Source organism: Mobula birostris, chromosome 3 (assembly GCF_030028105.1).
Source record: "Mobula birostris isolate sMobBir1 chromosome 3, sMobBir1.hap1, whole genome shotgun sequence".
NCBI lineage: Eukaryota > Metazoa > Chordata > Chondrichthyes > Myliobatiformes > Myliobatidae > Mobula > Mobula birostris.
Genome location: NC_092372.1, coordinates 217406643 through 217429973, shown reverse-complemented (window position 1 = coordinate 217429973; position 23331 = coordinate 217406643). Strand labels below are relative to the sequence as shown.

Here is a 23331-nt window from a genome sequence, read left to right as displayed (position 1 = left end):
TAGATGAGGGGGGAGCTGGTTGGGGAGGGGATGGGGGATGAAGTAAGAAGATGGGGTGGGGGGAACATAGGTGGAAGAGGTGAAGGTCTGAAGAAGAAGGGATCTGATAGGAGAGGAGCAGGGAAGAAAGGGGGACACCAAGGGGAGGTGATAGGCAGGGGGGAGGAAGAGAAGGTTTGAGAGTGAAACCAGAATGGGGAGTAGAAAAGCAGAGAAGGGTGGGTGGGGGAGCAATTAGACAGAGGTCTGTGATGGGACCACTTATTTTTACAGTAGATGTCAATGATTTGGATTGATAGAATTGATGGCTTTGTGGCCAAGTTTGTAGATGATATGAAGATAGATGGAGTGGCAGGTAGTTTGAGGAAGCAAAGTGCCTACAGAAGGACTCAGATAGATTAGGAGAATGGACAAAGAAGTGGCAGATGGAATACAGTGTCAGGAAGTGTATGGTCATGCAAAGGGACATGGGAGCCTTGTGCAGGATTCCCAAAAGGTTAACTTGCAGAGTGAGTCGGTGGTGAGGAAGGCAAACGGGAATTTGACATTCATTTCGAGAGGGCTAGAACATAAAAGCAAGAATATAATGTTGAAGCTTTATAAGGCACTGGTGAGGCCTCACTTGGAGTATTGTGAGCAGTTTTGGGCTCTATAGCTAAGAAAAGATGTCCTGACAATGGAGGTTCACGAAATTGATTCCAGGATTGAAAGGATTATCATATTAGATTAGATTAGATTCAACTTTACTGTCATTGTGCCGAGTACAGATACAAAGCCAATGAAATACAGTTAGCATCTAACCAGAAGTGCTGAGAATAGCGTTATTTACAAAATAACTGCGAATAAAAAGTAAGTGCTACAGCACACAAATATAGAAGTACTGAGACAGTACAATATGGGTGCAATACTGCTTAGGGCTGTGATGTGAGCTTCAGCAGGGTCACAGCCTCAGGGAAGAAGCTCTTCCTGTGCCTGCTGGTGCGGGAGCGGAGGCTCCTGTAGCACCTACCGGATGGGAGGAGAATAAAAAGTCCATAGTTTGGGTAAGATGCATCCTTGATAATGCTTAGGCAGTGTTTATAGTAGCTGTTCTCAATGGTGGGCAATTGGGTGCCGATCATCCGCTGGGCAGTTTTCACCACACGCTGGAGTGCTTTGCGGTCTGATATGGGACAATTGCCATACCACACTGAGATGCGGTTGGTGAGTATGCTCTCAATGGTACAGCGGTAAAAGTCCGTCAGGTGAGCTTTCTTGATGCTCCACAGGAAATAAAGATCAGGATGGAAGAGTTCAGGGACCAGGTGAGATCCTCAGAAATGTGGACACCAAGGAATTTGATCAGGATGGAGGAGTTCAGGGACCAGGTGAGATCCTCGGAAATGTGGACACCAAGGAATATGAGGAGTGCTTGATGGCTCTGGACCTGTACTCATTGGAATTCAGAAGGATGAGTGGTGATCTCATTGAATCCAATTGAATGTTGAAAGGTTTCAATGGAATGGATGTAGAGAGGAAGTTTCCTTGCGTAGGGAAGTCTAAGACTCAAGGATACAACCTCAGAAAAGAGGGATATCCATTTGGAACGGAAGTGTGGAGGAATTTCTGAGGGGAAATCTCAGCAAGTCAGGCAGCATATATGGAGGGGAATGAATAGTCAATGCTTGAGGCTGAGACCCTTTGTCAGCCCTTTACCTCTTCCACCTATCACCTCCCACTTTTTCACTTCATTCTCCGATTCTTCATTCACCTCGCCCATTCACCCACCTTCCTCCTCAGCTGGTTTCATCTATAACCTACCAGTTTATAATCCTCTCCTCCCCCGGCCCCACCTTTATATTCTGGCTTCTACCCCCTTCCTTTCCAGATCTGATGAAGGGTCTCAGCCCAAAATATCGAATGTTTATTCCCCTTTGTAGATGCTGAGTTCCCCAGCATTTCATTCAAGATCTCCAGCATCCTTGTGTTTATGATTGTCTGAGAGTGCCTCAGGGGGACGACCCCATCAGAACTCGCTGGGCCGTCTGTCTGTGGCGTTCCATTTCTGAATCATATGCAGTCACAAGAATGCTCCCTCTGGAAGTGCCGCAGGGCTGTGATGGAACCAGAGAGCTGAGGTGCGGGGGGTAATTTCAGCCAGGGCCACAGAGACTGGTGAGCGGGGTTAAAGGACAATGTTACTATTGCATCTGCTTTGTCTTCACTTGAGTGGAGGTTGAGTGTGATCCTGTCAAGATCTTTGTAAGGAGTGCAACCACTTCACGCAGGGTCTGGTGCAAGTGTGGAATGAGCTGCCAGCTGAAGTGATAGACACGGGTTCAATTCAGATTGAATTGAATTGGGATTGGAGACAGAAAGAACTAGTTTAGCTAAGCACTTAATACATATATATTGTATGAACAGTATGCAAGACAAGCTTTTTACTACATTTTGGTGCATGTGACAATAGTAATCTAATATCAAAACCATAACAATTGTCAGTTTAATTAGTTTGGCACAACATCGTGGGCTGAAGGGCTTGTTCTTGTGCTGTTCTGTTCTATGGTTATGAGTGTTGTTGTTTGTACCGGAAATGTGGTCTTAAGGTTGAAACTAGGCTATGATAGATATTCACTTTCCACACCCGAGAGGCTTATTGCTGATCTCAGCCTTCTAACACAGCAGCATGATATTTCCAGAGGGTCAGAGTTATTTTTGACAAAGTTAAACTTCTTGCTCAGCTTCTTATTGTAAACAAGAACCAGTCTTCAGTTTTTAGTGTAAATCGGAAGCAGCAATCAGTTTGAAGTTAAAAGCCCAGTTTTGCAAATAGCATTGTTTACAGAGCACAGGGTGCTGTCCCACAGCAAGGGGTTGGCTGCTCAAGAGATATGATTTGCAAAGTGAAGTTAGCCAAATGCAAGACAAAAGGGTTATGTCATTTAGCACCTCAGATATGGTCACAGGCATAGTTGATCTATTAATGGTTGGGATATTCACTCAGAGAGTTAGCCCTCACAGCATTATTTTTTTGGGTGAATGAGATCTCTGTCCCCAGAAGCTTTTAGACCAGGAATTTTCATTCCAAACTTTTTTGATGCCATGGAGCAATGCTGTTAAGCAAGGGGTCCGTGGAACCCCCTGTTTTAGCCTATCTGTGTGACTTACTTTGCCCCAGCAAAAGTATCTGGAAAACATCACATGCAAATAATATCAACTAGTAGCAAAAGAGTATAAATGTGTGAAAGCATTAGGGATTGTTAGGAATGACAAGGAGAATAACAGAAAGGTGGGGTGGACAGAAAGAAGAACTAGATTTCATTCCTCAAACTTCAGTTTCTGTAACAGAAGACTTGATCATCTGCAACTCATTTACAAATCTTTTGGAATTTGGAAATCTTTTATAAATGTGAAATCCTTTGAGTTTTAAATGTGTGTTGAGGACTATTTGTTTAGATTTAACGTATATCATTAAAAATAAAATAAAACTGTGTTTAAATTAATTTGTTAGCTGGAAGTATCTCCTCCTTGGTGAGGGGGGGAGGGGAGCACCACTGAGGCAGTTGGTATTGGCAGATTGACCTCACCACAGAGACTAGACAAGGAAGTAAGCTAGTCTTTGGAGAGTAGGTGGGCAAGAGTATAACCTCCCTATTGTGAGAGAATCTGTATCGGATCAGGCTTAAAGTCTTCTTTTGAATTTGCGGACAGTGAACCCAACACCATCACAAGATTACATGGGAACAATATCAGGAAGCTCGTTCTTATTAAGGAGTAGTGCAAATCTTAAACTCTGTTCCCCCCCTCCCCCCCCGAACAGGCTGTGTCCTAATGAGGTGAAAGATGTATTCAGAATCAGAATCAGATTTATTATCCCTGATGTTACCGATGTGAAATTTGCTGTTTTGTGGCAGAGGTACAGTGCAAAGACATAAAATTACTGCCAACTCATCATGAGCGTCTCCTTATAGATCCACTCATTATTTCTATTGTAATCGTTTTACACTTTTCAATCTAAATTCTCTTTCCCCCATTTAGAATTGCTAAGAGTATTTTTTTGATGATTTATTCTGCATTGTTATTGTCTTACCTTTTTCTACCTCAAATGCACTGTGTAATGATCTAATCTGTATGAACGGTCTGCAAGACAAGCTTTTCACTATACCTCAGTATACTTTATACCTTATACTTTATTGTCGCCAAACAATTGATACTAGAACGTACAATCATCACAGCGATACTTGATTCTGCGCTTCCCACTCCCTGGATTACAAATTGATAGTAAATATTAAAAATTTAAGTTACAAATCATAAATAGAAAATAGAAAAATGGAAAGTAAAGTAGAGCAAAAAAATCGAGATGCAGGTCCGGATATTTGGAGGGTACGGCCCAGATCCGGGTCAGGATCTGTTCAGCAGTCTTATCACGGTTGGAAAGAAGCTGTTCCCAAATCTGGCCGTACGAGTCTTCAAGCTCCTGAGCCTTCTCCCGGAGGGAAGAGGGACGAAAAGAGTGTTGGCTGGGTGGGTCGTATCCTTGATTATCCTGGCAGCACTGCTCTGACAGCGTGCGGTGTTGACTGTAAGGAGTTTGTACGTTCTCCCCGTGACCACATGGGTTTCCTCCGGGTGCTCTGGTTTCCTGCCACAGTCCAAAGATGTATGGTGAGGGTTAGTGAGTTGTGGGCGTGCTATTGTGACACTGGAAGTGTGGTGACAGTAGCTGCTCAGCACAATCCTCACTGATTTGACGCAAGTGACGCATTTCACTGTATGTTTTGATGTACATGTGGCAAATAAATCTCATCTCTCTTTCATAATAAACCAATTGGAATTTCAAATATCTAATGCAAAGTAAAGGAATAACGAGGTGGTGTCCATGTGTTCACAGAGGGTTCAGAAATCTGATGGGAAGAAAGTACCTTGAGGTTTAGACTGTTAGATAAACTAAACGTTACCAAAGCAGTCATGTCTTAACAGCAAGATGCACCAGTGAACTCTGGAAAACTTGACATAAGCAAATTTAATAGCAGAATGTTTTTGGATTGTCAAAGCATATTCTGACCTCTGAGGTATGAAAACCGAATGCTTAACACATTCTTCTGAAATTCCTGCCCCTGTAGTTTCAGCAAAGATTCAATCTGTTTAATTTAAATGACACTCAGCTCTCACTTGTGGCTTCAAGTAGCTGTTTGCAGTGACAGTGGTCACACCCCGGTACATTGTTTTTGCCAGGTGAGGGTAGCCGGTGGCCTCGTGCCCCAGTAAGATAGGTGAATGCCCGCCCTAGCATGTGAAGTCAGCTCTGGTGGACTGGGCAGATGAGCTGTACATTGAGACCCAACGGTCAGGAAAACGTTTCTGCCGTACTCCATGGAGAGCGAAGGGCATTTGAAGGCTCTGGGCTTGTACTCGCTGTAATTTAGAAACCTATTGAATGTTGAATGTTTAGAACGGAGACGGGGAGGAACTTCTTTAGCTAGATGGGGTAGATCTGTGGAATTCATTGCCATAGACGGCTGTGGAGGCCAGGTCACTGGGCGTATTTAAGGAGGAGGTTGATGGGTTCTTGATAAGTCAGGGTGTGAAAGTTCATGGGGAGAAGGGAGGAGATTGGGGCTGAGAGGAAAATTGGATCAGGTGAAATGGTGGAGCAGACTTGATGGGTCAAATGGCCCAGTTCTGCTCCTATATCTTACCGACTCTGTCCACACTTCCCTCTGCCTCAGGAAAGCAGCCAACGTATTCAAGGATCCGTCCCAGCCCTGTTCTTCATTCCCATCGGGTAGTTGGTACAGAGGATTGAAAACATGCACCACCAGGCTCAGCGACAGTTTCTGTCCCACTGCTATAAGATGCCATTAAGAGTGAAAGGTGAAATGTTTAGGGAGAATTTGCGGGGGATCTTCTTCACCCAGAGGGTAGTGAGAGTGTGGAATGAGCTGCCAATGGAAGTGGTGGATGTGGGTTCGATTTCAATATTTAAGAGAAATTTGGATAGGTACATGGATGGGGGGGCCTGGGGGGTTATGGTCCAGGTACAGGTCGATAGGACTAGGCAGCATAATAGTTCAGCATTGACCAGATGGGTCGAAGGGCCTGTTTCTGTGCTCTGACTCTATGACTCTTGTATAATAAGTAAGAACTCTTGCCCTCACATTGTGGCCTTGTCTACCTGCACTGTACTCTCTCTGTTGAGTTGAGGCCTCTGTCGGACAGGGTCGACCTGGCTGTGTCCTGTGTCCTGGACACCGGCTGCCTAGTGTCCTGGGCAGTACGACATGGAAAACAAGCTGCTGCCCATGTAGCAAGACCCCCTCTCCACGCATCCGATGAACCCAAAGGAAAGGAAGACACCGATACGGTTTGGCTCCGGCGGCATTGTAGCTGTTGCCAGTCAGCGATGAACTCAATGTAGGACTTCTAGATCCAGATTTGCTCTGTAACTGTAACCATAACACTATATTCTTCTTTGACAAACTTCTATCGACATGTGGTGGAGAGTGTGCTGACTGGCTACATTACAGCCTGGTGTGGGAACACCAATTCCTTTGAGCGGAAAATCCGACGAAAGGTAGTGGATTCAGCCCAGCACATCATGGAAAGAGCCCTCCCCACCATTGAGCACATCCACCTGAAACATTATCGTAGAAAAGCAACGTCCATCATCAAAGGTCCTCACCACCCAGGCCATGCTCTGTTCTCTTTGCTACCGTCAGGTAGAAGGTACAAGAGCCTCAGGGCTCACACCACCAGGTTCAAGAACAGTTACTACCCCTCAACCATCAGGCTCTTGAACAAAAGGGGATAACTGCACTCATCTGTTGAGATGCTCCCACAACCAATGATCTCACTTGAAGGACTCTCTATCCTGTTATTTCATGCTCTGGTTATTTATTGCTATTTATGTCTATCTGCATTTGTTGCCTTTTGCACTCTGGCTGATCTTTCATTGATCCTGTTTACAGTTATTATTCTATAGATTTGCTGAGTATTGCCCACAGGAAAAAGAATCTCAGGGTTCTATCTGGTGATATGTACTTTGATAATAAAATTTACTTTGAACTTCAAACTGTCGTTGCTTTTTCCTTCCACTATGTACCTTGGTATGCTTTGAAATGGTCTGTATGGAAATTTTCGTACAGGTTTTTCACTGTCTCTCAGTACACGTGACCCTAATGCACCAATTACCCTTTGCCAGTTGCTCCATTGGCTGTAAAGTGCAGTGGGACTTGTGCAGATGACCGAAGGCATTGCAACAATGCTTCTTCTTAATATCCCTCATTATACTGTCAGGACACGCAGTGTGAAATGAGCTGAAACTTCTCATTAGGGACGCAGCTGCTTGTGTTTATTATGGGAACTGAATACAATGGGTTCTGATGGACAGCTGATAGTAGTGCGAATTGAGTTCTGTGGGAGTTATCTGTTAGTGGCTGTAGAGAGCACAATCCTGCCCCCTTTACCTCTTGCTGATTGTCATGGGACTTAATCTGGGATGTTAGAGTGGATTCCATTAATGGGGGCTGCCTGTTTCTGACTGTTTAACGTGGGAAGGCTGATGCACAGGCAGTCACCACATGGTCCTCGACAGATTTGCGTCAGGGTCCAGTGCAAGACAGCTGGGGACCCTTTGCTGCCTTTCTGATGTGTTGTCATCTTCTGCCAGCTTCACCACTGAGGTCTTGGTTGGGTCACTCTTTGTCTAGAACCTCTCCCTGGACCTTGCCACCACGAGTGACCCCACCAAGAGTTAAGCGCTGGGGGCTGAGCACCAGACAGCATCACTCTCAAGATCTCAGAACTCTCAAGCCTCTCCACCACAGCAAGGTGACGATTCTCAGAGACAAATCATGCAAAGCGATGAATTGTCGGTGATGTTCAACTGACCACACCGTCCCAACCGTGTCGAGAATGGTTAGAATCTGAGTGACAGGAAATGCAGAGACAAGAAACCTTCAACCAGTTGACTTGTTCTGGTTTAGGCTCAGTTGTTTTTTTACATTTTAAGGGTTGCGGGGATGGTTTTGGGGATGGAGAGGGGAGTTAGTGGTCAGGTTTTGCTGAGCACGGCGGGTGCTGTATGCCATGCTGGTGCCAGGGTGTGTGGCAGCACTTGCAGGCTGCCCCCAGCACATCCTTGGGCACGTTGGTTGTTAACACAAACAGCACATTTCACTGTGCATGTGATGGATAAATCAAGGTCTGAAATTTGGTGTGGATTCTATAGTTGGAATGACAGGATGAGAACATAGAACAGTACAACATAGCACAGGAAGAACATAATTCCAGACTTCTGTATATTCTGCCCGATGGGAGAGGAGAGAAGAGAGGATGCCTGGGGTGGGTGTGGTCTTTGTCTATCTGGCTGTTTCTCTGAGGCAGTGAGTAGAAAAGACAGAGTCGTTGATTCCTGTCTTGCTGATCCCCCCTCCCAGATCTCAGGGAGGATGTGCTGGCCCTGGAGAGGGTCCAGAGGGGGTTCACAGGGATGATCTCAAGAATGACTGGCCTAATACGGTAGTGTTGTGACCAGCGTTTCAGTTTACAGAGCCAGCAATTACTAATTAAGGTTCCATTCCCACCACTGTCTGTAAGAAGTTTCTACGTCCTTCCTGTGACTGTGTGGGTTTCCTCCAGGTGCTCCGGTTTCCTCCCACATTCCAGAGTTGTACGGTTAGCGTTAGTGACTTTGACAATACTGGTTTGCTCCAAAGCTTTAACAGAATAAAACAATACCACTTTTCGTGCAGGCCTTTAGACATGTTTGGTTAAGCAATGAAAGCTCTGAGCCCTAGTTACATTTCAGTGTTGTTTCTATATTTCGGTACGGATGGTAGCTCAACATATGATATATATTTCCATGTGGCTTGTGTTTCAATGTACTTTGCATTTTAACATGTGAGATCTGTTTCAGAGTTGTTTATATTTGCAGTGTGGATTATATTACAATGTGACTAATATTACAGTGTGAGTCTGTTCACTCTGTGTTACGCTACAGTGTGACTAATACTTCATTATACATTATACTTTAGTGTAGATTACATGGCTATGAGAATCTAACTTCACTGTAGGTTGTGTTTAAATATGTGTTATATTCTAGTGTGGGATAGATATCTGTGTGGGTTAAGTGTCTCTGTGTGTGTATATTCCAATGTGGGTAGACATCTGTGTGGGTTATCTCTGTGTGTTATATTCCAGTGTGGGTAGATATCTGTGTGGGTTAAGTATCTCTGTGTATATATTCCAGTGTGGGATAGATATCTGTGTGGGTTAAGTGTCTCTGTGTGTTATATTCCAGTGTGGGTAGATATCTGTGTGGGTTAAATATCTGTGTGTGTATATTCCAATGTGGGTAGACATCTGTGTGGGTTATCTCTGTGTGTTATATTCCAGTGTGGGTAGATATCTGTGTGGGTTAAATATCTGTGTGTGTATATTCCAGTGTGGGTAGATGTCTGTGTGGGTTAAATATCTGTGTGTGTATATTCCAATGTGGGTTAAATACCTGTGTGTATATTCCAGTGTGGGTAGATATCCGTGTGGGTTAAATATCTGTGTGTATATTTGAGTGTGGGTGGATATCTGTGTGGGTTAAATATCTGGATGTGTATACTCTACATAAGACATAGAACATTACAGCACAGTTCAGGCTCTTTGGCCCACAATGTTGTGCCATGCTTTTAATCTGTAATATCAATCTAACCATTCCCGCCTACATAACTCTATTTTTCTATCATCCATGTGCCTATGTAAGCGTTTTTGCATGTCCCTCGTGTATCTGCCTCTACCACCGAAAGTGTGTTCCAGGCACTCTCTGTAAAAAAAAATTACTCCTGACATTCCCCCTATACTTTTCTCCAAATACCCTAAAATCATGCCCCCTTGTATTAGCCATTTCTGCCCTGCGAAAAAGTGTTTAGTTATCCACTTGATCGAAGCCACTTATCATTGTGTACACCTCTATTAAGTCACAGCTCATCCCCCTTCACTCCAATGAGACAAAAATTCCTAGCTCGCTCAACCTATCTTCATAAGTTAAATATCTGTGTGTATTATATTCCAGTGTGGATTATATTTCTGTGTGGGTTAAATAACAGTGGGATATATTCCACTGAATATCTGTGTGTGTTATATTCTTTCTTGTTATTTTAAGCCCATCAGCTCTACTGTGGCACAGGCCGCCAATAGGAGCTTGCCGGAGTCCTCTGTCTCGAGTCAGTCTTTCAAGTTTTCCCATCTTCTCGGTGTATCCTTCCTCTCCCTGGGATGAGATCCTCGGATCTTCTGTTGGTGTTTCTGTAGCTCTGGGTTCTTATGGGATGGAGTTGCTAGTAACACCCCATATTCCATCTAGGTAACCTCCACCCTGATGGCATGAACATCCATTTCTCCTTCCGGTAAAATAAATTCTCTCTCCCCTTCTCACTTCTTCTGTTCTCCACTTTGGTGTTTTTACCTCTCCTCGCCTGCCTATCACCTCGTCCTTCTCTTGCTTCCACTCTCCTCTCCTGTCAGATTCCTTCATCTCCAGCCCTTTACCTTCCCCACCCACCTGGCTTCACCTATCACCTTCCAGCTATTCTCCTTCCCTTCCCTCCACCCCCCACCTTTTTATTCTGGCATCTTCCCCCTTCCTTTCCAGTCCTGAAGAAAGGTCTCGGCCCAAAATGCCGACTGCCTAGTTTATTTCTTTCCATAGATGCTGCCTGGCCTGCTGAGTTCCTCCAGCATTTTGTGTGTGTTGCTTTGGATTTCCAGTGTCTGGAGACCCTCTTGTAGCCATCCCAACCCTCCTCCTTTCACAGCCGGGCTTGGGATGTCCATAGCATTGTTATATTTCATTGTGTGTCAGATTCCAGTGCGTATTATATTCTAATGTGTGTTATACATCAGAGTGGGTTATATTTCTTCGTGGATTTTATTGTGGTAATAATTATATTATATTATATTATATTTCCAGTGTGTGTCAATCATTAGTGTAGATTATATTTCTGTCTGGTTAGACTTCAGTAAATTTTATATTCCAGTCTATTTATTTCATGGTGTGTTAAATTTAATTTTGTTATTTTCCAGCGTGAGTGATCGCATGTCTTTCATCTGAGTGCAAAACCAAGTACCCAAGTCGAGAGTTTGGCCCGAGTGGGAAATTGGTACTGTGCTGGAATGGGGTGCAATTTGTATCTCTAATACACTGTGGCTCGCAGAAGCATCAGGTGGTAAGCATTTAACACTTTGCTCAAGGTTCACTAAAAAGTTTGCCTTGGGAAACCGTAAAATCTCTTTCTATCGTACAAGTAGTATGCAGGTAATTAAAGGTAAACTGGGACCCACTGAAGACAAAGCAGGTGATACACGTAAGGCTACAATACTGATCGAGTGCTCTGTTGTTTGATGTGGGTGATCATGGTCTATCCATAATCATGATTGTTCCTGGCAATTTTTTTCTGTAGAAGTGGTTTACCATTGCCTTGTTCTGGACAGAGTCGTTGCAAAATGCGTGACCAAAGCCATTATAAATACTCTTCAGAGATGTCACATAACCAGGACTTGTGATCTGCACCGGCTGCTCATACGGCCATCCACCACCTGCTCCCGTGGCTTCACTTGATTCTGACTGGGGGGGGCTAAGCGGGTGCTACACCTTGCCCAAGGGTGACCTGCAGGCTAGCGGAGGGAAAGAGCGCTTCACACCTCCTTTGGTAGAACCGTATCTCCACCCTGCCACCCGGAGTGCTCTGCAGCTGTGTTAAGATATCCGTAGCAGCAGAGATGGTAGAGATATTGGAAGCTGATAGCAGAGATATGCTGGAGATATACTGGCCTGTTCCTGTGTTGTACTGTTCTATCTACTATGATTCTTAAGAGATTTGACAGAATATAATTCTAAGGTTCTACGGAAGGGATTATTAACAATGATAAAAACACAGCAACACACATAAAAGTTGCTGGTGAACGCAGCAGGCCAGGCGAATGAATGCCCAATGTGGGGCTTGAACCCACGACCCTGGGATTAAGAGTCCCATGCTCTGCCGACTGAGCTAGCACACACAGGAACAGTTTGACTTGGATTCACAACTCATGGAAGATGGGAGATGGAAGGTTGGGATAGGTAGCCAGAAATCTGACCACAATCAGCTGAGGGTTGTTTAAGAGGCTTTTGTTGGATACATGGGCATACAGGGAATGGAGGAATATACATCCCGTGGCCACTTTATTAGGTACCTCCTGTATCTGAGTGGACACTGGGTGTATGTTTGTGGTCTTCTGCTGCTGTAGCCTGTCCACGTTCAGGTTCGACATGTTGTGCATTCGGAGATGCTCTTCTGCACACCACTTGGTTATTTGAGTTAATGTCGCCTTCCAGTCAGGTTGGCCGTTCTCCGACCTCTGCCATTAACAAGGCACTTTTGCCCACAGAACTGTCACTCATTGGATATTGCTTTGTTTCTTGCCACCATTCTCTGTAAACTCTAGACACTGGTGTGTGTGAAAATCCCTGGAGATTCTGAGCTATGCAAACCACCCTGTCAGGCACCAACAATCACCCCATGGTCAAAGTGACTTAGATCACATTTCTGATCGTTGGTCTGAACAACAACTGAACCTCTCGATCTTGTTTGCATGTTTTTATGCATTGAGTTGCTGCCACATGATTGGCTGTTTAAATATATTTGCATGAATGAGCAGGTTAACAGGTGTACCTAATAAAGTGGCCACTGAGCCTGGGCCATGAGGAGGCAGGTGGGATTGTTTTAATTTGGCATGATGGGCCGAAGGGTGTTTTACTCTGCTGTACGGTTCTAAGTTCAGAGCTAAATACACTGTATGGTGATGACGGCAAATTCTACCTTCCAGGGACTTTTAGGGAATTTTCAGGGGAGATAGCCATAATCCTCTAATATTCCCCAGAAACGGTGGAGGTGCCAGAGGGTTGGAAAATGGCAAATGTGACATTCCCGGTACGAGAAGAATACAAGAGTGTTTTTTTCTAGTAATTCCAGGCTGAGCAATTTTTAAATCGGTGTTGAATAAAGTTTCAGGAACTGTAATCAGTAATTGGAACTGGTTTATTATTGTCACGTGCACCAAGATACAGAGAAAAGGTTGTCTTGCATACTGTTCATACAGATCCGATTATTACCCAGTGCATTGAGGTAGAACAAGGTAAAGCAATAACACAATGCAGAATAAAGTGTAACAGCTACAGAGAAAGTGCAGCACAGGTAAACGATAAGGTGCAAGATCATAACCAGCCAGACTATGAAGCCAAGAGTCCATCTCATTCTAGGGAACTGTTTAATAGCTGGGTAGAAGTTGTCCCAGATGATACGTGATTTCAGGTTTTCGTATCTTCTGTCTGATTGAAGAGGGAATGTCCGGGGTGAGCAGGGTTTTTGATTATTCTGACTGCTTTACTGAGGCAGTAAGAGGTGTGGACAAAACTCAGGGAGAGAAGGCTGCTTTGTACGATGTACTGAGATGTGTCCATGACTCTCTGTGTTTTTTTGTTGTGGTTGTGTGCAGAGCAGTTACCATACCAAACCGTTATGCATCCAGGGAGGGATGCTTTCTTTCATGTCTCAATAAAACTTGGCAATGATTGACGGGAGCTAATGAATTTTGTTTAGTCTCCTTAGGAAGTAGCGGCATTGGTGAGCTCTCTTGGCTGTGGTGTCTCTGTGGCTGGACTAGGAGAGGGCACTGGTGATGTTCACATCTAGGATCTTGAATCTCTCAGTCTCAGCACTGTTGATATATACAAGAGCAGCCACTTCTCCTCCCTTCCTGAAGTCAAAGACCAGCCCTTTTGTCTTGTTGACATTGAGGGAAAGGTTGTTCTCATGGCACCATGTCACTAAGCTTTCTATCTCTTTCCTGCACCTTGACTGATCATTATGGATGCTATAGAAAGGGTGCAGAGGAGATTTACAAGGATGTTGCCTGGATTGGGGAGCATGCCATATGAGAATAGGTTGAGCGAACTCGGCCTTTTCTCCCTCGAGCGACGGAGGATGAGAGATGACCTGATAGAGGTGTACTGGATGATGAGAGGCATTGATTGTGTGGATAGCCAGAGGCTTCTTCCCAGGGCTGAAATGGCTAACACAAGGGGGCATATTTTTAAGGTGCTTGGAAGCAGGTACCGAGAGGGTGTCAGGGGTGAGTTTTTCACACAGAGAGTGGTGGGTGCACGGAATGTACTGCCGGTGACGGTGGAAACGGATACAATAGGGTCTGTTAAGAGTCTCTTAGATAAGTACATGGAGCCTAGAAAAATAGAGGGCTCTGCGCTAGGGAAATTCTAGACAGTTTCCAGAATAGGTTACACGGTCAGCACAACGTTGTGGGTCGAAGGGCCTGTAATGTGATGTAGATTTCTAGGTTCTATGTTGTATGTTATTTGAGATATAGCCCATTATGGCAAACTTGTAGATGGACTCAGAGCAGAATCTGGCCACGCAGTATTGAGTGCACAGGCACAGGGAGGGAGTAGAGCAGGAAGCTGAGCACGGGGCCTTGTGGGGCACCAGTGTGGTGGGTAATCTTGATGGAGGGAATGATGCCTGTCCTTACTGATTGTGGTTTGTTGGTCAGGAAGACAAGGATTCAATTGCAGAGGGGGATGTTCCTTGGAATCATAGCACTGGAGGCAGAGATGTGCTGAATAAACAATAGTCTGACCTAGGTGTGTTTAGTGTCCAGATGCTCCAGAAATGAGTGTAGGGCCAAGGAGATGGCATCTGCCATTGACCTGTTTCAGCCGTAGGCAAATTGCTGTGGGTTGAGGTTGCGTGGAAGACTGGAGCTGATGCGCACTATGACTGGCCTCTCGAAGCACTTCATGAAGGAGAGGTTTGCGCGATTAGCGAGATTCAGTGTGGATTTATGAAAAGCAGATTATGTTTGACTGTATTTGTTGATGACATAACAGTAAAGATGAATAAAGGCAATACAGTGCATGTTGATTATATGTTGTTAATAAAGTGACAAAATACCATATTAAAGGCTAATGAAATAGAAACTTGACAGAACAGGAGGGCAGTGTCAGCTTAGAACATAGACCATAATAACATAGCATCTGCCCTTTAGCCCATTAAGTTGTGCTGGCCTTTTGACCTACTCTAAGATCAATTTAACTCTTCCCTCCCACGTAGACCTCCATTTTTCCTTCATCCATATATCTACCTAAGAGTTTCTTAAATGCCCCTACCACCACCCCTGACAGGACATTCCACGTGCTCACCATTCTCTGTGTAAAACACTTACTTCTGACATTCCCCCTATGCTTTCCTCCAATCAACTTAAAATGATGTGTCCTTGTACTAGCCATTTCCACCCCGGCTATCCACTCGATCTATGCCTCCTATCATCTTATACACTTCTATCAAGTCACCTGTCATTCTTGGATAAGAAGCTGGCAATAGAACCAAAACCAGGGCGTTGTGGTAAAGTTGTTTGTCATGCTGGAGGGTGACTATAAACAGTGTTTCCCAATGATTAGTATGTGGTCTAGTGCTTATTAATGGACACTCAACGGCCAGATTATTAGGTACACTTGCTTGTTAATGCAAATATCTAATCAGCAGGCAGCAATCCAATGTTTAAAAGCATGCAGACATGGTCAAGAGGTTCAGTTGTTCAGATCAAACATCAGAATGGGGAAGAAATGTGATCAAAGTGACTTCGACTGTGGAATAATTGTGGGAGCCAGACAGGGTGGATTTTAACGAACAACAGTCTTTGGAGTTTACAGACAATGGTGTGAAAAACAAAAACAATTTGGCCTATAGGACTACCTGACAGGGGGGTAGGCTGAACCACGCCAGGACTGGTGTATGGGAATCGTGAAAATTATTGACACAGAGACGTAGTAGTCATTCCATGTGAACTGCCTCACTATTTTTGTTCTCGTTTTGCACTGCCTACTTCATATACATGTAATGTATATACAATATTTAATTTATATATATTGTATATTTATATTTATATATTATATGAGGCCTCTGTCCATCAGGGTTGACCATGGAACCATGGATCTTGCATCCTCACTGTCTAGATACGCCACCCTGGGCAGGACGATATGGAGAGCGGGCTGTTGCCCATGTAGCAAGCTCCCCCTCTCCACGCATCCGATGAACCCAAAGGAACAGCAGAGACCGATACAGTTTGGCACCAGCAGTGTCACAGGAGTTTACCAGTCAGCATTGAACTCAATTTAGGACTGCTTTAGAGACTCCAGCTCTGGATTTTTCCCTCTGAGCTTACTCCCGAAGCCTTCCCCATGAGTGGGTACAGCCGTCGGGTAGCGGAGGTATGAGATCAGGGTTTTCCTTCTCCTAGACAAACTGCCAACCACGGCTGACAAGCTCCAATCTGCCTGAAGCGACTGGTTTTCAGGTGCCAGATACCCACCCTTGCCCCTCCTCCTGTCAGTAGAAACGGTCCTGCTGGGCTTAGTAGCTAAGCCACACGTGAAGGCCAGGAGCTGGACTTGGTTGTCAGAGGCTATTTGAGGTGCACACAACTGGGATCATTTAATAAGTAGTGGGAGCTTATCCCCATTACCACCCCCGGTGATTACAACCTCAAGGGACCCTATATTATATATATCATACACATACATTTCTTATAGATTTTTTATGAATTGTACAGTAGTACTGCTGCACAACTATGAATTTTACAACATATGTTAGTGATATCAAACCTGATTCTGAACCTGCTGGTAAAATCTGCAAAACGCGACCCTGTATTTCAGGCTGTTCCATTCCAATGCACTTCCCTTCAATGTGTGTTATATTTCAGAGACCTTTCGGTCTTGATGTGATTTACATATCAATATTGCTCATATTTCTATCTTAAGTTAGTTAGACTCTATTTCCGTGTGCTTTATTTCATTATGAGTTATTTTTCAGTGTGCTTTAGATTTTAGTACGATTGATCTTTAAAGCAGATTTGATTTTAATGTGTTTTCTGTAAATGTTGCATTTTGGGCACGGGCTAAATGTTGCTGTGTATCATATTTCAGTGGCTTGTACTTCAGTATGCATGGTATTACAATGCCGGTCATTATTCAGTGTGGGTTACACTGCAGTGTGTGTTTACACCACTGTGTGGGTTATATTATAGTGTGAGTTATATTGCAATTTGTGTTTATTACTGAGTGGGTAATACGGCAGTGCAGGCTGTACTCAGTGTGAGCTCAAAGTTCAAAGTACCTTTATGATCAAAGTGCATATATGTTACCATATACATCCCTGAGATCCATTTTCTTGTGGGCATACTCAGTACATCCATAGTAGAATAATAACCTTAATAGAATCAATGAAAGACTGCACCAATGTGGGCGTTCAACCAGCGTGCAAAAAGACAACGAACTGTGCAAATACAAAAAAGGAAATAATAGTAATAAATAAACAATAAATATCAGGCGCATTCAGATGACTACTACTACTACGTCGACTCAGGCCTAGGGGGCCGGCGTTGGGCAATAGAGAGGGAGAATCCTTGAAAGTGGGTCCATAGAACATAGAACATAGAACAGTACAGCATAGTACAGGCCCTTCGGCCCACAATGTTGTGCCGACCCTCAAACCCTGCCTCCCATGTAAGCCCCCACCTTAAATTCCTCCATATACCTGTCTAGTAGTCTCTTAAACTTCACTAGTGTATCTGCCTCCACCACTGACTCAGGCAGTGCATTCCACGCACCAACCACTCCCTGAGTAAAAAACCTTCCTCTAATATCCCCCTTGAACTTCCCACCCCTTACCTTAAAGCCATGTCCTCTTGTATTGAGCAGTGGTGCCCTGGGGAAGAGGCGCTGGCTATCCATTCTATCTATTCCTCTTATTATCTTGTACACCTCTATCATGTCTCCTCTCATCCTCCATCTCTCCAAAGAGTAAAGCCCTAGCTCCCTTAATCTCTGATCATAATGCATACTTTCTAAACCAGGCAGCATCCTGGTAAATCTCCTCTGTACCCTTTCCAATGCTTCCACATCCTTCCTATAGTGAGGCGACCAGAACTGGACACAGTACTCCAAGTGTGGCCTTACCAGAGTTTTATAGAGCTGCATCATTACATTACGACTCTTAAACTCTATCCCTCGACTTATGAAAGCTAACACCCCATAAGCTTTCTTAACTACCCTATCCACCTGTGAGGCAACTTTCAGGGATCTGTGGACATGTACCCCGAGATCCCCCTGTTCTTCCACATTACCAAGTATCCTGCCATTTACTTTGTACTCTGCCTTGGAGTTTGTCCTTCCAAAGTGTACCACCTCACACTTCTCCGGGTTGAACTCCATCTGCCACTTTTCAGCCCACTTCTGCATCCTATCAATGTCTCTCTGCAATTTTTGACAATCCTAGACACTATCTACAACACCACCAACCTTTGTGTCGTCTGCAAACTTGCCAACCCACCCTTCTACCCCCACATCCAGGTCGTTAATAAAAATCACGAAAAGCAGAGGTCCCAGCACAGATCCTTGTGGGACACCACTAGTCACAATCCTCCAATCTGAATGTACTCCCTCCACCACCACCCTCTGCCTCCTGCAGGCAAGTCAATTCTGAATCCACCTGGCCAAACTTTCCTGGATCCCATGCCTTCTAACTTTCTGAATAAGCCTACCGTGTGGAACCTTGTCAAATGCCTTACTAAAATCTATATAGATCACATCTACTGCACTACCCTCAGCTATGTGCCTGGTCACCTCCTCAAAGAACTCTATCAGGCTTGTTAGACACGATCTGCCCTTCACAAAGCCATGCTGACTGTCCCTGATCAGACCATGATTCTCTAAATGCCTATAGATCCTATCTGTAAGAAACTTTTCCAACAGCTTTCCCACCACAGACGTAAGGCTCACTGGTCTATAATTACCCGGACTGTCCCTACTACCTTTTTTGAACAAGGGGACAACATTCGCCTCCCTCCAATCCTCCGGTACCATTCCCGTGGGCAGCGAGGACATAAAGATCCTAGCCAGAGGCTCTGCAATCTCTTCTCTCGCCTTGTGGAGCAGCCTGGGGAATATTCCGTCAGGCCCCGGGGACTTATCTGTCCTAATGTATTTTAACAACTCCAAAACCTCCTCTCCCTTAATATCAACATGCTCCAGAACATCAACCTCACTCATATTGTCCTCACCATCATCAAGTTCCCTCTCATTGGTGAATACCGAAGAGAAGTATGCATTGAAGACCTCGCTCACTTCCACAGCCTCCAGGCACATCTTCCCACCTTTATCTCTAATCGGTCCTACCTTCACTCCTGTCATCCTTTTTTTCTTCACAGAATTGAAGAATGCCTTGGGGTTTTCCTTTACCCTACTCGCCAAGGCCTTCTCATGCCCCCTTCTTGCTCTTCTCAGCCCCTTCTTAAGCTCCTTTCTTGCTTCCCTATATTCCTCAATAGACCCATCTGATCCTTGCTTCCTAAACCTCATGTATGCTGCCTTCTTCCACCTGACTAGATTTTCCACCTCACTCGTCACCCATGGTTCCTTCACCCTACCATTCTTTATCTTCCTCACCAGGACAAATTTATCCCTAACATCCCACAAGAGATCGCTAAACATCGACCACATGTCCATAGTACATTTCCCTGCAAAAACATCATCCCAATTCACACCCGCAGGTTCTAGCCTTATAGCTTCATAATTTGCCTTTCCCCAATTAAAAATTTTCCTGTCCTCTCTGATTCTATCCTTTTCCATGATAATGCTAAAGGCCAGGGAGCGGTGGTCACTGTCCCCCAGATGTTCACCCACTGAGAGATCTGTGACCTGACCCGGTTCATTACCTAGTATGGTATTCCCCCGGTTGGCCTGTCCACATACTGTGACAGGAGTCTGTCCTGGACACACTTAACAAACTCTGCCCCATCTAAACCCTTGGAACTAATCAGGTGCCAATGAATATTAGGGAAGTTAATGTCACCCATGATAACAACCCTGCTTTTTTTGCACTTTTCCAAAATCTGCCCGCCAATCTGCTCCTCTGTATCTCTGCTGCTACCAGGGGGCCTATAGAATACCCTCAATAGAGTAACTGCTCCCTTCCTGTTCCTGACTTCCACCCATATTGACTCAAAAGAGGATCCTGCTACATTACCCACCCTTTCTGTAGCTGTAATAGTATCCCTGACCAGTAATGCCACCCCTCCTCCCCTTTTTCCGCCCTCTCTATCCCTTTTAAAGCACTGAAATCCAGGAATATTGAGAATCCATTCCTGCCCTGGCGCCAGCCAAGTCTCTGTAATGACCACTACATCATAATTCCATGTATGTATCCAAGCTCTCAGTTCATCACCTTTGTTCCTGATGCTTCTTGCATTGAGGTACATACATTTCAGCCCTTCTATCTTACTGTCTTTACCCTGTCTATTCTGCTTCTCTTTCCTCAAAGCATCTCTGTATGTTAGATCTGTATGTATGATAGGTTGTGGGAACATTTCAACGATGGGGGCAAGTGACGTTGAGGGAAGTTAACCCCTCTGGTTCAAGAGCCTGATGGTTGAAGGGTAATAACTGTTCCTGAACCTGGTGGTGTAGGTCCTGAGGTTCCTGTACCTTCTACCTGATAACAGCAGTGAGAAGAGAGAATGGCCTAGAGGGTGGAAGTTCTTGACAATGGGAGCTGGTTTCTTGTGACAATGCTCCGTGTCGATGTGCTCAATGGTGGGAAGGGCTTTACCCATGATAGACTGGGCTGTGTCCTTTACTGTTTGCAGGATTTTCCATTCAAGGGCATTGGTGTTAAACACATCATAGCAGGCTGTGATGGAATCTATAAATCTATAGAAGTGTAATGCTGTATAATATAGGGTTACATTATAGTGTGAGGTATGTTGCAACTTGTTGCAACTGAATAGGTTATACAGCAGTGTGGGCTCTGTTGCACTTGGGTGAATTCGGACAATGCGGACAATGCGAGGTCGTTGGGTCAGAAGGGTTTGTTATCATGCTGTATCGCTAAATAATAACATAAAATTTAGTGCGTTGCTCTGCATTTCCAGCATTTGCAGAAACTCTTGTGTTTGTGTCCACCTCACCCTCTGTCCTGTGGTGAACAACTGCCCGCCAGATAGGTTCCAACCAAATCTTGGGTTGGACGGACATTAAGATCGGTGGGTGTTTCTGCGGGCCAAATACTAACACATACACACAGGGAGCTGATCACCAGATTGAGGGAACAAGATAAACTGGAAGCAGTGGAAACCTGAAATAAAAGCAGGTAGTGCGACCAAATATGCTGAGGCTTGTTGTCCGCAAGGAACAGGATAGCGTGGAGACGTAGTGGTTGGTGCAGTCATTTTAAAGCGCCAGCGATCACTGATCATGGTTGAATTCCCGCCGCTGTTCGTAAGGAGTTTGTATATCCTCCCCATGACCGTGTTGGTTTCCTCCAAGTGCTCTGGTTTCCTCCCACATTCCAAAGGCATATGGGTTAGTAGCTAGTTGGTCACATAGGTGTAATTGGCCAAAGGGGCCTTTTACCATATGCTGTACAAATTTATAAAAATAAATAAGGTGGGTAGATAATCAGAATCTGTTTTCCCATAATGAAATTGTCAGATTCCTGAGGCCATGGACATAAGGTGTGAAGGGAGAAGTTTAAAGGAGTTTTATGAGGTAATTTTTGTTTATGCTGCAAATGGTAGATACCTGGAATGCACTGCTGGGGGGGAGGTGGTGAAAACGGATATGATAGTAATGTTTAAGAGGCATTTAGACAGATACATAAACAGGCAGCAAAGTGAGGTATGTGGAAGTGTATGGGCAGGTGGGATCAGTTTAATTTGGCTGAGATATTGTGGGATGAAGGGCCTGTTTAGGAACAATTACTACAGTATCCTTCAACCAACAGGCTCCTGAACCAGCGTGGATAATGTCCACTTACCTCAGCACCAAACTGATTCTGCAACCTGCAGACTCACTTTAAAAGACTCTACAACTCATGTACTCAGTATATTGCACAATCTGTCTTCTACTCGCACATAACACACATCAAAGTTGCTGGTGAATGCAGCAGGCCAGGCAGCATCTCTAGGAAGAGGTACAGTCGACGTTTCGGGCCAAGACCCTTCGTCAGGACTAACTGAAGGAAGAGCTAGTAAGAGATTTGAAAGTTGGAGGGGGAGGGGGAGTTCCAAAATGATAGGAGAAGACAGGAGGGGGAGGGATGGAGCCAAGAGCTGGACAGGTGATAGGCAAAAGGGATATGAGAGGATCATGGGACAGGAGGCCCAGGGAGAAAGACAAAGTGGGGGGGAACCCAGAGGATGGGCAAGGGTATAGTCAGAGGGACAGAGGGAGAAAATGGAGAGAGAGAGAAAGAATGTGTGTATATAAATAAATAAATAACGGATGGGGTACAAGGGGAAGGTGGGGCATTAGCGGAAGTTAGAGAAGTCGATGTTCATGCCATCAGGTTGGAGGCTACCCAGACGGAATATAAGGTGTTGTTCCTCCAACCTGAGTGTGGCTTCATCTTTACAGTAGAGGAGGCCGTGGATAGACATGTCAGAATGGGAATGGGACGTAGAATTAAAATGTGTGGCCACTGGGAGATCCTGCTTTCTCTGGCGGACAGAGCGTAGGTGTTCAGCGAAATGATCTCCCAGTCTGCGTCGGGTCTCGCCAATATATAGAAGGCTGCATCAGGAGCACTGGACGTATTTCCCATCACTTTGCAGCAGGTTGCGGATTTCCTCGTGTTTGCGTTCTACTTGCACATGTTGTCAGTCTTTGCTTATGCTTTAGGTTTTCATGAATTCTATTGGATTTTTTTATTTCCCTGCAAAAGAATGAATCTCAGGGTTGTATATGGTGACAAGTACATACCTCGGTAACAAATTTACTTTGATTTTGACTATTCCTGGAATGTACTATGTTCTGTAACACCAGAAGACTTCCTGAACACTTTTCCATAGAACCAAGTCTTCCTTTGCCTTTACTGGTGAGATTCCGGGAGATTATTGGGATTTGAATGGGAATAGTTGGAGGTCACAATAATAGCTTTGCTTCCTGGGGAGTTGGGCTAGGTGGCCTGTCAATCGGCCTAGAGTTTTTGGATTTGCCCGCATATCCAAAGTTGTGATGCAGCAAGGTGATCGGAGGTTCCAGCTGCACGAACTGCTGGTATAAGCACACCACAGCCCAGAGACTCAACCTGTTTTGTTGCTGGATTCAAGTAAGTTGTCAGCTTGGAGGTAGAAAAGGTTTAGTATCGCTTACTAGTTTATACTTTGAAGGGAATGAAAGTGATAAACTGAGGGCCCAGATATCATGAACACAAGAGATTCTGCAGATAATCAAAATCCAAAGCACGTACA

The 23331-nt window shown here is 44.7% G+C and overlaps 1 protein-coding gene and 1 non-coding gene across 5 annotated transcripts in view; one reads left to right on the top strand and one right to left on the bottom strand.

The window, feature by feature from the left end:
• scn5lab (sodium channel, voltage gated, type V-like, alpha b) overlaps positions 1-23331 on the top strand; it is a 480040-nt gene that overhangs the window by 104750 nt on the left and 351959 nt on the right. For all 4 annotated transcript variants that reach the window (XM_072254130.1, XM_072254129.1, XM_072254125.1 and 1 more), the window contains exon 2: positions 11056-11198. The gene's annotated coding sequence lies outside the window, so the exon portion shown is untranslated. The remainder of the gene's footprint in view (positions 1-11055; positions 11199-23331) is intronic.
• Positions 11953-12030, bottom strand: trnak-cuu (transfer RNA lysine (anticodon CUU)). Its single transcript has one exon. It is a non-coding gene; the product is annotated as a tRNA-Lys (tRNA).